We start from the raw sequence: 14,982 nt of genomic DNA, 5'->3' as shown, positions 1-14,982 counted from the left end.
ACGCAGTTGGGAAAGAAAGACTAAGAACTGAATTTGGATATGTTGAGTGACACACAGAAAACACTTTTGTGGGTCATTCTTTTGCTGGTGTTGTCTAACTCAGGGATCAGCATCCTTGGGTAGTCTTATGTGAAAAATAAATGAATAAAACCCGCTCCGTATTTGCATAAGGAACTACGGACCCTTGAGGATGAGGTTCACGGCAACTGGGCAGAACTGTGAGTGACACAGAGTCACCGGGAAGGACCAGTCCTCTGCTCCGTCAGGACGCAGAGATGTGCCCAGCCCGACTGCTGCTTCAGCCCCAGGTCGAAGCCCAGCTGCGGAGCTCTGCTGGGGCCTTCCCTTTGGAATACAGGCCTGTGCTTTCCATCATCTAGAAACCTCGAAGGTTGCATGTTGGGCTGTTTCTGTAACCCAACAGATGCAAGTACTTTCAGCCACTGTGTCCCTGGAGTGTGTTAATCCACTTAGAAAATGTGTAATTGATTTTCAGTGCAATGTGCAACAGAGACGCGCTGGTTTTAAACCACAGGGTTTTTCACTCACGATCACATGTTTGACCTTAACTTGTGAGTCAGATGCGTCCACATCTCATCTTCAGGCCATGTAAAGGTGATGTTTGGAGTTCAGTTTTGATTGGTCTCTCACGTGGAATTATGGAATCTTTACCGCTGAACCACCTCTGTACTAGGAGGTGAGGGAAAAAGGGGACTCTAGCGACAATTATGGCAGGTCCTCTGAGCAAAACACCCACGCATTTCCTGGAGCCATTAAGTATACTTTCATACATAGATCTGTTCAAGACATTGCCAAAAAACAAAAAACACCCAGTTTTCCACTGAATACAGTGATCTGACTTGCATGGGGAATTGTTCCTTACGCACAACACAGATGCTGAGTCTGGGATCCATGTGAGAGACCACTCTGCGCGAAACCCCTTGAAGACGACACCAGCCTTCTCCCTTATGTCAAATCACTCCTCTGCTACCTTTAGAGCCCAACAGCTTCAGCAGACACCATCTCTCCACTCCACTCTCACTGCCTCGGCTGTGGTACATGGACATGGCACAGCACTGTCTCGTGTACTTTTATTGTCCCTTAGAGCATCCGTGTTTGTAAGCCCTGGCTCCCCGATAGGACTGCAAACCATGGAATGCAGCCTTAAATCAAGCTGAAGGACAGTAGCTCACAAGGAAAGGCCTTCAGGTTAAGATGCCATGTGCCCTCCCAAACACTCTGTAGTAGCAGGCATGTGCAAGCCACAGAAGGAATCCGCCCGCATGGTCCTAATGCACAATTTCATGCACAGGGTGGAATGGGGTGGGTGAACAAATCCCTCTGCAGCACGAGCGCTGTGGCAGACCATGGCACATAGAGTGAGTGGCCTCCACCACAAGCAAGGCTCCAACAGTGGCTGGTCACATGGCCTTTCACAGTCATCTTATTTTCCTAAAGTGCGGTGTCCTCATCGGTCAATTTGAGGTGCCAATACCTGGGTCACAGGGCAGGTTCTACAAGCACTACGTGAAGTTTGTGAGTGTTTAGCACAGTGTTTGGCACATAGAAAGCAGTCCCCAAATATTGGCTCTTACTGTTCATATCCGATGGTCCAACTCCATCCAGGGCCCCACCCACTCGGTCACCGTGTTCGTTATTACAGTGTATGTCTGTCCAAGGCCTGGTACTGTGGACAGATTCTGACTAGATTCTCACCAGAGCACAGGCCATTGGGGAGGTCAGCACCTTATCGTGTTGGGTCAACATGTCAGAGCAAAACTTTAGGCAGTAGGACACAGGAGTGGACAGACAGCTAGGGTCCTGCTCCCACAAATAATTCTTTAGTTCAGGTCATGTTCACAAGTGCAGAGAAAGGCAGCCCCTCGTGCATTCGCTTCCTTGTGTCTAATAGCAGAGGGAAGGCCTTTCCCAGGCAGCATTGCTCGCTACAGAGAGCATGCGGTGGTGGCATCCATGCTTCCTGGAGGCCCAGGCCCTCGGAAAAGAAGTGAGGGGCACCAGGTGGCACTGAGTGAACCCACATTCCTGAGCATGTGGACAAGCAGGGGCATCTGAAACCCCAGAGGGACATGTCTAAGACCATGAGTACTCTAGAGACGTGTTTGGGAGAGACGTCAACTCACACCCTTACCGCAGGATCCTTCTGAGAGCCCGCGAGAGGGTGAGACGTGCCATGAACCTGCAGGAAACAGTGGAGGACATAGTGCATCTCAGACTCAGTGTGTCCCAGGGTCCTTCTCCACAGAACACCCACCGTCCTCATAGGAACACTGAGGAAAACAGCGGTGTGCTATGGGGGACTCTGGAAGCAAGGTGTCTAAACTGTGGAGAGCAAAACAGTATATGTGTGTGCATGGGTGTGTGCATGTGCATGTGTGTGTGTATGAGTGTTGCATACATTGTACATGTGTGTGCATTTGTGTATGTGCAGATATGTGTGTATACATGTATGTATATGCATATGTGTATGTGTGTATGGCTGCATGCATATGCACCTGTGTGTATGCATATGCATGCATGTGTATACATGTATGTGTGTATATGTGTGTGGCTGTGCATACATATGTACATGTGTGTATGTGTGTATGCGTATGTGTGTATGCATGTGTTGGGGCAAAGCTTTTGCTTTCTGCTGTTACCTACTGTGCGTTAATGAACTCCATGCAGTTGCTAAAACACCTGAACTATCTGAAAATCCACGTGTTGGACAAAGCATCTGAATAAACGCTTTTATATATATTCTTGACCATTTCCCTGGAATATAGCACAGTGTTTGACAGACAAGTCCCCCAACAAATATGTTTGACTGAAAGGGGGTCTTTGCATACAAATGGCACAAAACTACACAGGAAAGACACACACAGACACAGGTTCCGTCATTCTAGGGAGCAGATCAATGGAAGATGCTACTCAACAAACTGGCGGAATGATTTGCATGGACCAGTCACATTTCCCATTGGCAGACCTTGAAATGCTACTGACACTTGCACACCACTGTGGACATATGTGGCTTTCCAGAGCACTTTCTATTTCAAAAATTAAGAACACTAACCAGAAAAAAATAACCTGTTCTTGCTTCAGAGCATCAGTCAGTTTTCTACAACTGTTAAAGAACAGATTTTATGCCTTCCCTTCTCCTTTTCCAAATCTGTCTCATGCATCAAATATTTACTCGAGCTGGCAAGCACACAGACCACCCCCCTTTTCTTCGTTTCCTTCCCCCTCTGAACAGTTTTATGCTGCTTTTTAATTAAAAGAAAAGTTTAAGATGTAATTCAATGTGTCAGGAAAAAATAAAAGGAGAAAGGATCCATGAGATGGAAAAAGAAAGTCACATATTTGCAGATTTTTAATGAAGAGGTTTTTAAAATATTTTCTTACAGGCACAAAGTTAATGCTTCGGTAGGTGAGTTGTAAACGCTTCTTTTCGTCCCATAATTATACGTGAAATGTTCTTTAATGTGCAATAATAATGTTCACGCTGTGCTATTTTGCAGCTAATAATTATACACAACAGCGTGGGGCATGAGAGCTAACACAAAGTTTTCCTTCTTGACGTATTACCCACATCTCCGCTCTTCCTGCTACCTGCCTTATTTACAGCGACTCTGCTTTTTAATCCGCTCTTTCTTCTAGGAATAGAAGCACTAGTTAGTTACTTTCTTAAGGAAAGACTGTGAGGCAGGACTGCTGACTGGCTAAAATCGCTTTCATATAAAGCAAAGTCTATAATAGGCTTGCATTCTTAAAAAAAAAATAAATAAATACCCACGCGATCCAGCTAAGCTTGAAATGTGCTTGCTGGAATCCTCAGTGTTAGAAGGTCAGGAGTTTGCTGCACAAGTGAACTCAGCGTTACTGAAACCAGGTTGGAAGTTGGCAGCGGAAGCAGAGGTTGCCAAGTCCTGGGTCAGACTTCAGTCTCGATGCGGTTGGAGACAGAGATTTGTCATCGGTCAGCCACATCTGTTATCGTGGACATGCACTATTTTCCAGATATCTTGAGGTTGGCCAGTCGTGTGTCAGAGGAAGCTTTTCCACTAGTTTCTCAACCACAGTGTCCTCTTGAAATTGCTAAATATGTGATGTGATTTCCTTCAAAAAAAAAGGAAATGAGAAAAGCCATACCAGAGAAACTAAGATTTGGCTGGAGACATTTGAGGAGACCAACTTGCCTCAAATCCAGTGTTCTAAATAGTTTAAATGAATTAACTTCTGCATAAATTTGAAGAGCCATAAAAGGAATGCAATCCGGATGTAGCAATGGATTCCACAGAAACAAGCGTTCCCGACCTTCAGGACACCTAATGATCATTTGGACAGCTGCCTGGACTTCCTCAGCTAACATTTAGCTCCTTTCCAGCTGCTCTCAACACACCTCCTTTCTAATGGTTCACAATAAAGTGACCAGATGCGTTAATACCAAGTCAGTTCTTGATTTTCTCTCGCTATTATGAACTATGAAAAAGTATTGCTTGTCATAAACTTGTGGGATGTGCTCAGCCATACCCTGAGCAGATTATTGGAAAAAGCATAAATTTAGCTTAGTACTCAGGGCAGTCAAGAGTGCAGGCCAGGGGCCAGCTCTGCTGCCCAGTTCAGGACATGGGGTCGTTGCAAGCTCAGTTGCCTTCTATCCTGTACATGAGAGGCTTAAACATATACTATGCCCCCATGCAGAACCTAGGAGGCCTCCTCTTCCTTGCTGGAAGATATAGCCAGGATGTTCCAGAAGCTTCCATAGGCTGATAGCACAAGTGGAATTTTTCACAATTTAAAATGATAGAATAATAAAAAGTGAGAACTTGATGGGACCTCAGATATCATGCAGTCTTTCCCTTTACCTCACAGTGAAGGATGCCACGACTCAGAGGGTATTTTACCCAAGGTTCTACAAAGCCAGTCTTACTGTGACCTCTATTGCCCATGGATCACCAAAGCAGACTCCGAGAGCTGGGCAAACGTCACATTCTCAGTTACTGCTCTCCAGGCCTGCTTAGGTGGATGCACTTTATTGAAAAGCAAGACGTGGAGGGCTGGGTTATTGGAATCAACAGAACACAAGGTCTGTAAGCTTCAAAGAGCTAACAAACAGGACTCCTTGTTACCACTGGGGGAGGCAGAAGTTCTCCCCACCGGGCCTTCTCTCAGGTCACCTGCCAGGAGGGCCAGGTCTGTTCTTTCTGCAGGGCCTTCACTGGGGGTGCTGATATCCTGACTCTCCACCAGGCCTCCTCTGCTGACACCACCAGCCAGGAGGGGACCGGAGCCTCGTCAGCCTGGCAAGGGTGGCAGTCTAGCTACCACTCAGCATTTGCCAAGGGTCTGGAGGGGGTGGATCCCCAGCTTTTCCCACAGGTAGAGGTGCAGTAGATAGAACAGTAATGGCCTGACAGTTTCCAGTCCTGCGAGGCTGCCCCTGTCTTGGTCCTTTGGTTGGAGATGCAGGCTTCTGTCTGCCCCCACTCTGGCACTTCTGGGTTTCCATCTTCTCCAGTCTCGGCTACATGAGCCCAGAAAAAACACAGGGACTCACAGGTCTGCATTTCCTGGATCCTGAAGGGGACCCTGGTGGCTTCCCTCAGTTCTCCACATTTTAGAGTCTCCCCTTGATTGTTCTAAGTTCAGTGTCCAGAGTTTTAGCTGCACTTAGTGGGAGAAATTGGGAGAAGTGTAGCCACTCCACTTTCTTGGACATGGAGAGCTTTTGGTAAATGCCAAGAGATCTCCCTGAGCTGACTGGTTGGGGCTCACTCCAAGTGCTTCTCATCTGCAGGGCTCAGCACCCCCGAGGGAGGGTCTCAAAACCTCAACTGGTCGAAAAGCTAACAGTGGCAGCCAGTCGAGTTATGCCAATGTGTCTGGTAACTTGACTTTTATCCTGAAGACTTTGTTTTCAAACTCTGTTGCTTAAACGCTTTCTAAAATGTAAAAGTACCTTTGTAACTTTTTACATAAGTGAGTATAAATGAATTCTCTTGATTACTAAGGATCCTGCACTGATCACATCATTGGTATTTGAACAATTCTTTGAGGAAAAAAATTCAGGTATAGGAGGCACTGACATGTAATTTCCAAACATCCCTGGAAGCTTGGTATTGTTTTTATACAAATACATCATACGTATTTTCTTTTGTTTTTTCCTGTATATTTTTTCCTGTAATTCAGATATAAAATTCAGTTAGTTCAGGACTTTGATTTGTTTGATTCAAATTAACTGAAGTGTTAACCTTAGAACAACAATATGGGGACTTTTCATTATAAAAGATTTGGTAGTACAATTTACTCATTAGAAGTTAGTAGAGTTGAGGACTGTGCATGTCTTTTTTATGCTTGAATGAGATGGTCAAAGGCTTTATAAATGATTAGTGGGGTGTTTCTGGCTACTGGTCTCCTTGTAACTACGCACTAAAGCAGTAGGAAGAGAACAGAAACGGGGGCCTAATAAAACGGGGGCAGACGTAAATGAGACAATCAATAAAGCCGCACAGTACAGAGCCAGGAACGTTCTGAAGTGATGCAAACGAGACAAGCCTGCGATGAAGAATCAGTTTCCAATTGCCCATCATTCTCTGATTGAAACTGTATGTGGAAATTTGTCTGGAAAAAATGAAAGTGTGGCCACCGAAGCAGGCACTGGCTGAGAGGTGAACGCTGCGGGGAGGAAAGTTGGCCTCGCTGTAAGGCCGAAGGAGAGGAGATTGGGATGTTGGTGGCCCGGGGAGCCATGGTAAGTGATGTTCAGCCCTTCATTTGTGTGCCCTGCAATTGACACCAGATATTTTGTAAGCAGATCACTGTTACTTCCGGGTTAACAAAACAGACCACATTTCACTCGGTATTTATTAAAACCTAAATACCAGATTCCACAATGGTCCCTAGAATGGGCTCTATACATTATCAAAGCCCTGATGCTAAAAGGTTTGTGTGGAAGTCTCTGGAATGAGAAAGGACTTCTTTATGTTTCTTATTGATGCTTAGCAGACCACCTCATCACTTAACATATAATAATTTATCATCTCTCACAGATGTGTGTGCCTCACCTGAGGTCTCAGGCCGTGCACTGACAGTGGCTGGGGAGCTGTCCCTGGAGGCTTGGCTGGACAAGATGCCCAGGTGGCCTCTGTAGTCACATGTCTGGCCTCTCAGCTGGGACAGGGTAGGGGTTGTGGCGGGAGGCGGGGGTTGGCTGGAACAGCAGGGGTGGGCCTGGCAGGAAATGCCAGTAGTCAGCCATAGGTCACACAATCCAAAGTGGAGTTTGGAAGCGGACCCAAATGAAAACACCCCAAGGTGGCCCAGAGCTCAGAGGAGACCCTGAGGTCCAAGCCCTGGATGGTGAGGTAGCAGAGGACGAGCTGTGGAAGAATCTGGAGGGAGGCACACTGAAATCCGGGCCCTTTGGAAGATGGCGTTTGCTCAGCATCACTCACCTCCCCTCGTTCCTGGCTTGCTTCCCTGCCTCCTTGACTTTGGGCTTGGTGCTACGACGTGCTTTGAGCTACGGCGTGTGACAGATGCATGTTCCAGGGCTAAGCAGAAGCTTAACTTCGACACGTTTCCTGACTCTCATTCCTGCACTCTGCTGTGATAAAGTAAGATAGAGGAGGCCCAGGGCGCCCATTCAGTCTGCTGCCTGAAGTCAGAGCAGACCCATATCCACCCATAGCCTGGAGTCCAGCTGCTACAGAGCACAGGCTCAGCGTCAGCTGCACCACGTCAACAAACAAGGCTCCTGTCACAAGTCTCTACGATGCGGGGCTGCTTCTCCTACAGCATTGCCCCAGCAAACCCTGACCGATGCATCTGCTTCTGCGCTGGTCTAAGGGTGCTCTATGCACAAGCTTCAAACTGATCAAACGAAAGCCATCCTGAAAGCCACATGTGTCTCCACATATGTAATAGTAATATGCTGATTATCGTATAGCCTGCAAAGCTCAGATAGTCTCAAGTTTAAGGAAACACGAGAGCTCCTCATTTGAGAACAGCTGCGTTAAACATATTGGCCAAAGCCTTCTCAAGGAATAATGATAAATGTAGCATTAATATTTCCATTTGGTCCTGCTGAAAGGTTAGTCTTCTAACACCCTTCCAGCTTCCCAATATCCTGCAGGGAAATTAAAGGAAGGTTAGACCGAGCAGGACTTGGACTGAATGAAATATCTTCAAAATATTTTTTTAATGTGACAGACAATACGCAGCTGAGCAGTTAAAACAATAATGCAATCATAGTATAATAAAGGCATGGAAAACGAAACTCTTACAAAAAGGTCTCGTGGCAAGAACTTTATGATTAAAGAAGTCATTTGATCCTATCCTCATGGCTTTGAATAACCCCAGTTCAGGTTCTGAAACTAAAAACTCAAATTCAACCTCATTTGTACTGTCAAGATGAGTAAACGAAAGAACAGATGTGTCTGGGGAAAAAACTGAATGTGAGCATTTGCTGACTTGGGTGGTAAAGAGTCGGGATGATCACGCACAAAATAATTTTGTTAAATGTTGAAATAATTCTAAGAGACTAAAATGGTTAAATTAGTGTTTAGTCTTATTTGAAATCACTTTAAACTTACAGAATAGTTTCAGGAATAATGCAAGGAACTCCTATGTACCCTGTAAACTGACGTCAGTTCTTTACTATATATATATATATATATATATATATATATATATATATATATATGCACATTTTATTCTGTGCCAATTGAAAGTCCTTTGCTTTTTTACCTTTAAATACTTCAGTATGGACTTCCTAAGAACAAAGGCATTTTTACATAAACATAATACACTTATCAAAAGTATTAAGTTTATTATTGATAGACTACTGTAATCTAATTACAGTCCACATTCAAATTTTGATAATCACCCCAAATTGTGTCTTTTACAGCAATTACTTTCCCATTCCAGGGTGATTTGTTGCATTTTGTCATCATAACGCTTTATTTAGTCTCCTTGAAACAGGAAGCATTGCTCAGTCCTCCTGTGCCTTCCTTGACCTTGATGCTTGTGAGCCTCCAGGCTGGCTATCTTGTAGAAAGCCCCTCGCTTTGGGTTGATCTGATACTTGCTCTGATGACATTCAGATTATGCGTGATTAGCAGGAAGCACACTGAAGAAATCCGTGTCCCTCTGAGCAGGTGATATCAGACACCATGATCTTGCCTTGTCTCAACATCAACGATGTCAGCTGGATCACGTCCTGTCTGCCAGGTTTCGGCACTAGAATGCTACTATTTTTCCCTGTGCAATTTATAAGTAATTTGTAGGGAACTGCTTTGTAATTATGTGCATATCCTTATTTCTCATCAAACTTTCACCCTAGTATTAGCACCCACTGATCACTTGCTAACTCCCTTATTCCTTCCACATGTATTCAATGCATCCCACCAGAGAAAAGAGATTTCCCTTCTCTCTCATTTGTGTGTATGTATGTATGGACGTATGCTCATATATATGCATCAGAGCATGTATGTGTGTATATGTATATCAGTGCAGTCTTACAGAGAATTTTTTAAAAGGGAATTAAACCACTTTCATTAAGTGAAAGTGACTTAGAAATTAGGGAATAGAACTCAGCTGTGTCATAGGGGCCCGAGCAGTTGGAAAGAGAGAGTCAAGAGAACATTCTGAGGAGCAGCCATGAAAAATGAAAAGAATAATTAAAATACTATCACAGTTTTGCCCCTCAAGTTGAGACTGCCCATAATCGTGCTAGAATTACAAACATCCTAACAGAAAACTACCCCCTGAAAACCAAAAAGACATATTATGTTTCCATAATCTTTATCATGAACAAAAAGATGTAACGGAAAGAGTAACCCAAACCAATCGTTTCCTTAAAAGACTCAGAAATCAGTCTAGCTCAAGAATGCTGATGCCATTGTGACTAAGTATTTCAGTCAACAGGACATTTACTGCCTGATTTTACCAGATTTCCCCCAAATATTGCTTTGGTGTCATGAAATCCAGAATACTGTGGAGGGAGGCTTAAGCCTTTCTCACTAGTCGAAGCGTGAGGGACTTAGCTTCTACCACTCAGGTGGTTGTACCCTCCTGTATTGTAGGTGGGCAACTTGGGAGACCACACCCCTTAGTCAATTGGACTCACTATCAGGGTCTTGCTCCTTCAAGTTCAAGGAGCAGCATTACATGGCTTTGGAGAAGGCTATTTGTTTACTTTAAATGTCAATGACTATTGAATATGTACTCTAAATAGCTGAAGAGGGCTCTGTTTTGTAACATTTTTAATGTGATTTTTGCACAACAAATATCTCTTCTATTCCATTCCTAACTCATCAATGTGGAAGGCCTAGGAAAAGACTCATCCAGGCCCCCACCCATGATTTGATGTCCTGAAGTTTCATTTCTAGAAGCCCAGGTTAAACTTTAAAAGACGCTGAAGAACAGAAAAGTCACTGTTGACATCACATTTTACCTAGCGTCCGACATTGTTTACCAGCATAATAAAATGTGCCAGTACTAACCACCACTCTAAACTATGCGCCGATAACAGACAGAGATATAGGGCATAATATGGTCAACGATGAGATAGAAATTTATGGCTACTGGGGAAACAAACAATAGGACATCTCACAAAGGGCCAAGTTGGCTTTTCCTCCTTGATAAGCTTCGGATGAAAATAGCATTGATTTGCCATTGTTGTTCTTATAAAATAATTTTGCACGACCAAGAAACAAAAACAAATGCCCAGGATATATCTTTGGCTCCCACATTTTTTTCCGGCTCCAATTTCTGTGCATCCTGTTGGTGGTTAAAAACTAAGAATCGAGCTGAAGACATTGGGTACCTGGAACACAGCCAAGTGTGGTGCATGCTAATGGTTGGCTGGGTGCATCATCAACAACACGTTCTTCCCTTTATTCCTTACAGCGAAAAGCAAGGAAAAACACCCACATCAGTTCCTCACTGTGGTTTTGGGGACACCTGGATGCTTTGCATTTTCCTCAACTAAATACTCACCCTTATCTAAAGAGACCATGATGGAAAGGCTGCTTTTCAGCTACTGAGGACAGGCCATGAGTCCCAGTTCTCCTTGCCACTCACGGTGGCAAGCTGATGCCCTGCGTAAAGTTAAACAGAGGCTCTAACCATCGCTCACGCATAAGTCTGCATTGACGTCTGATATTAAGGTTTCTCCGCCGTCTCGGTGGGAACTTGATATGAAAATATTAGTGTCATACATTCCTTCCTTCTTAACAATCTTTCGACTCAGTTTGGAAGTTTTGGGGTACTGTGGCCCCTTGTTCTCCAACATCACATACACCACGCGATCTTTCGCGTTTTATGTTTTGTTTTCCTGTGGTAGGTGACTTAACTTGCACTTGAATCCACACACCTTTAACTTGTTAAGTTTTCAGTTGGTTTTCCTTGTAAATGTCATTTTGGAATTCATTTTGTGTATCCCCTGATCCTAACGTGGTACAAGATGCCAAGCAGACGGATCCATTGATCAGTGCGATTGGCACCTTTGCACTTCGGCCGTGTCAGCATCCGAATTTACAGCCCGCGCAAAAGAGATCCGGTGGCTCCAAAACCACAAGCAGCCTTGAGAGAACGAACAGCTTCCTGACGCGCTTGTATTAATCGCCTCTTCTTTTTAACTCCCAGAACTAACACGGCGCCTTCAAAACGGGACATGATAGCGACCAAGAATAACAGGCAGCACACATCAGGGGCTCTGCCACCCATTATACGTGTTTTCCTCTTTAATTCTCACGGTAACCCTAGGCGATAAAGATGCAGTGAACCCTCGCTCAGTTAGGTTGTGCCAGTGACCACATGTCGGTCACAAAGATGCTGCATGGTCACAGAACACGGAGATTCAGGTTTTGCTAATTAAAGGGGGCTCCTACCATCACAAGGATGCAGCAGTCATCCTCAGAGACAAAGCCTCTGCTCCATATGGAGAGGCGTCCGAGGTTTCAGGACAGGTCTCTGGGAAGAGGGGTAGAAAAGCCACCTTGGCAAACCCGCCCCCCAAGAGAAAGAGTGACACCCCTGAATCCTGGGAGAGGTGCTTTCAGACCTTACATGAGCTTAGTGTCCAGGGGGCTCCCCTCTCAGGAGGACAAAGCGTTCCCTGGAAGAAATGAAAGCGGTCCCCCTTCCACAGGACCTGCCTCATGTTTTATAGAAAAGGTATGAATTCAGGCACCGTGTTTGGGAGTTTAGCAGTAAAGCAAATGTCTGCCCCCTTCTTGTGGGTTGTCAGTGAGGCATGGAGGGTGGTGTGTGGCTCCGTGGTGTGGCCCACAGCCTCTCCTGTCCTGGTTTATATGCGCCGACGAGCCTGGAGAGTGGCAACAGCAGGCACCCGAGCACAGAGCTGAGCCTGGCACTGATCAGCCAGCCACCCTCTTTCAGAGACCGCCTGCCTCGCAGGGTTGTGTGTGGCTGGCACCCGTGCAGCTGGGACCAGTCTCAGCTCAGAATGGGAGGGCAGTGAGTCACCAGGGGTGCTGTGTGGCAGGAAAAGGGACTCAGAACCCCATTCTCTCTTGGATCAGGTACTGAAAGCAGAGTCACCATCTTTGGACTAATTCCCTGAGGATGTGGGATATGGTGGGTCTTTCTGCTAAGCTGGCATGTAGGGTCCATGACAACCCCTTGGACTAAGAGCAGGTGACCCTATCAGCACTCCAGGTATGTGCAAGGGCTCATAATGGCTGCACTTAGCACCACAAAGTCTGCAGAAACACGCCCATAACTAAGAGATCTGAAGGGAACTAGTGGACAAAAATCAAAGGAGTCTTCTTTAAGGAAACAAACACTCCGAGGGAAGGTCACGACGTGGTAGCAGAACGAGGAAAGGGCGTACAACTCCCTGAGGCCCGCTCTGCTGTGACGAAGGCCCTGCGAGGGTGACAAGGCTTACGCAAGGCGACAGGCAACGATCACCACAGTAAGTCGGGTATTTGGACTTCTCCACTCCCTAAGCAAGATGACCTCATTTTAAAACATTAAGAATAAAACACAGCAAACCTATTAATGACACCTAACTCCATGATAACGATTGCTCCTTCCAAAAGCTAACCCCATGCTCCAGGACTGGGGACCTCTGACAGCCCAGCAGTGCTGGAACTTCAGAATAACCATGCACTTCTTTTAATAGACTCAGAGGCCTTCAGAAAAAATTCAGAGGGAATTTCTGGAGCGACAGTCCTCCGTCAGGACTATGCCCATTTGAATTAGCGAGGAGCCTATGGGAGGGTATCTGTCACTTAGTTTTCCTTCCCCAAATTGGATGTCACTTCTGACACTATAGGAAATAGTCATATTGCAAAAGGGACCCATTTCCAGGGGTCCATGGATTCAAAAGGCTTCCTACCCCTTTAAATTAACTGCTTAATTCTAGGTGTCTAAATATGCCCACTATTTCAGTATTAGGTCTGCAGCAGTTGAGGGTCTCAGCAATGTTTCAGAGAGATTTGTAACAACAATAAGAAAAGGTTCCCAGCCACTACCCAAAAGATTTGGACTTACAATGCTTGCTTCTATTTATTTACAAAAGGGATATGGTTTCTCACTTTTAAATTCCCACTGTTTATTCTATTACATTAATTTTTAAAAGATCAACAACAACTAAAGGTGTGGAAAAGACAATTTTTAATATAAAAATTAAGGCTATTCCTAGGGCGACGAAGGAAGGTGTCAGTTAAAAAAAAAAGATTAGGAAATAATAACTAAAGCTGTATGCATTATCACTTCAGGTAAAAATATCTTATGAATAATATAATCATTGTCTCTGGTTCCTGGGGATGAAAAGGATAAGTGCGCCCAGCCAGCGTGGGTGATGGAGGGAAGCTGCCGCCTTCCCGCCGCCCGGCTGTGGACCTGGAAACGAAGAGTCGCTGGGTCATCTAAGTGGGGGATTAGCCCGCACTCACGCCCCTAGGTCAATTTAAATTATGAAATTTATCTCAGTGACCACAGGAGCCCAGGCCGCGCTGCGCTCCCTCTTTATCTTTCAGTCCTGTTAAAATGCGCTTAGTGAAAAGGGATCGGAGAGGACAAAAAAAAAAATTAAGGAAAATCCAAAATTCCTGCTCGGGCTTTTAGACGGCTGATGACTGAGCCATACGGAGCCCACCTCCGCTGTGCCGAGGGCATTTTCTTACAGAATAGCTTCAATTTTTCTCTTGACGTTGACATGCCACGGGTGCCATTGTTGCCACAGTCAGCCCGTAAGCGAGGAAAAGGATGATGTGCTGCCATTTTGGGGTGCCGCCTCCATTCTGGGGGTTTGGGGAATTTTCCCAGCCTCGTGATGGGGGTTGGCATGACCCTATCTAAGGCCTTCACTGCTCTGATGTTGTGTGTCCCTCGGCTATGTACCATGGGGACTTTGACTAGGATGGGCCCATATGCTAATATACTCCAGAAGCTGAGAAATTATGATAGTTAATTCTCTCAGTAAATCCTGCAGTGAGAGGACACCTCACCCACGACTTGTCCCCAGCTGGCCTTCTCTCTGGATGTGGCCAGGCAGTGACACACTTCCATGCTCCCCTGGCCTGTCTTACCACAAACAACTGCACATCAATCACCCGGTCTTTCTCTGACCCAGGCAGGTGCTGCAGCTCCCAAAAGTGTGGCACGTCACTCGTCCTAGTCTAACAGAGAGGCATCGATTTGTCCAAACGCAAATTCTGGCTTCAAGTTTACCTCTCACTTTACTTCTCTCTCTTTCCAAAGGGTTTTGATGGCGCCTGCTATGCCCCAGGCCAATGGAGAGGACTTTGTATGCACCTCCCAAGTGTCCCTACGGCCCCTGAGAGTAGGGATCATTGGTGTCCTCTCACCTCGCAGATGAGGGACCTGGAGCAGCTAAAGGTAAGTCACTGGGAAGTCAGGAAACACGAATTTGAGGGACCAGCCGCGGCTACCAGCCGCTCCCACCTCTGTCTGCACCCAGGTAAACACATGCCCCTGGGCACACAT

This window comes from Hipposideros armiger, unplaced genomic scaffold (genome assembly GCF_001890085.2).
Source record: "Hipposideros armiger isolate ML-2016 unplaced genomic scaffold, ASM189008v1 scaffold_77, whole genome shotgun sequence".
Lineage (NCBI taxonomy): Eukaryota > Metazoa > Chordata > Mammalia > Chiroptera > Hipposideridae > Hipposideros > Hipposideros armiger.
This window is presented reverse-complemented; position numbering follows the sequence as displayed.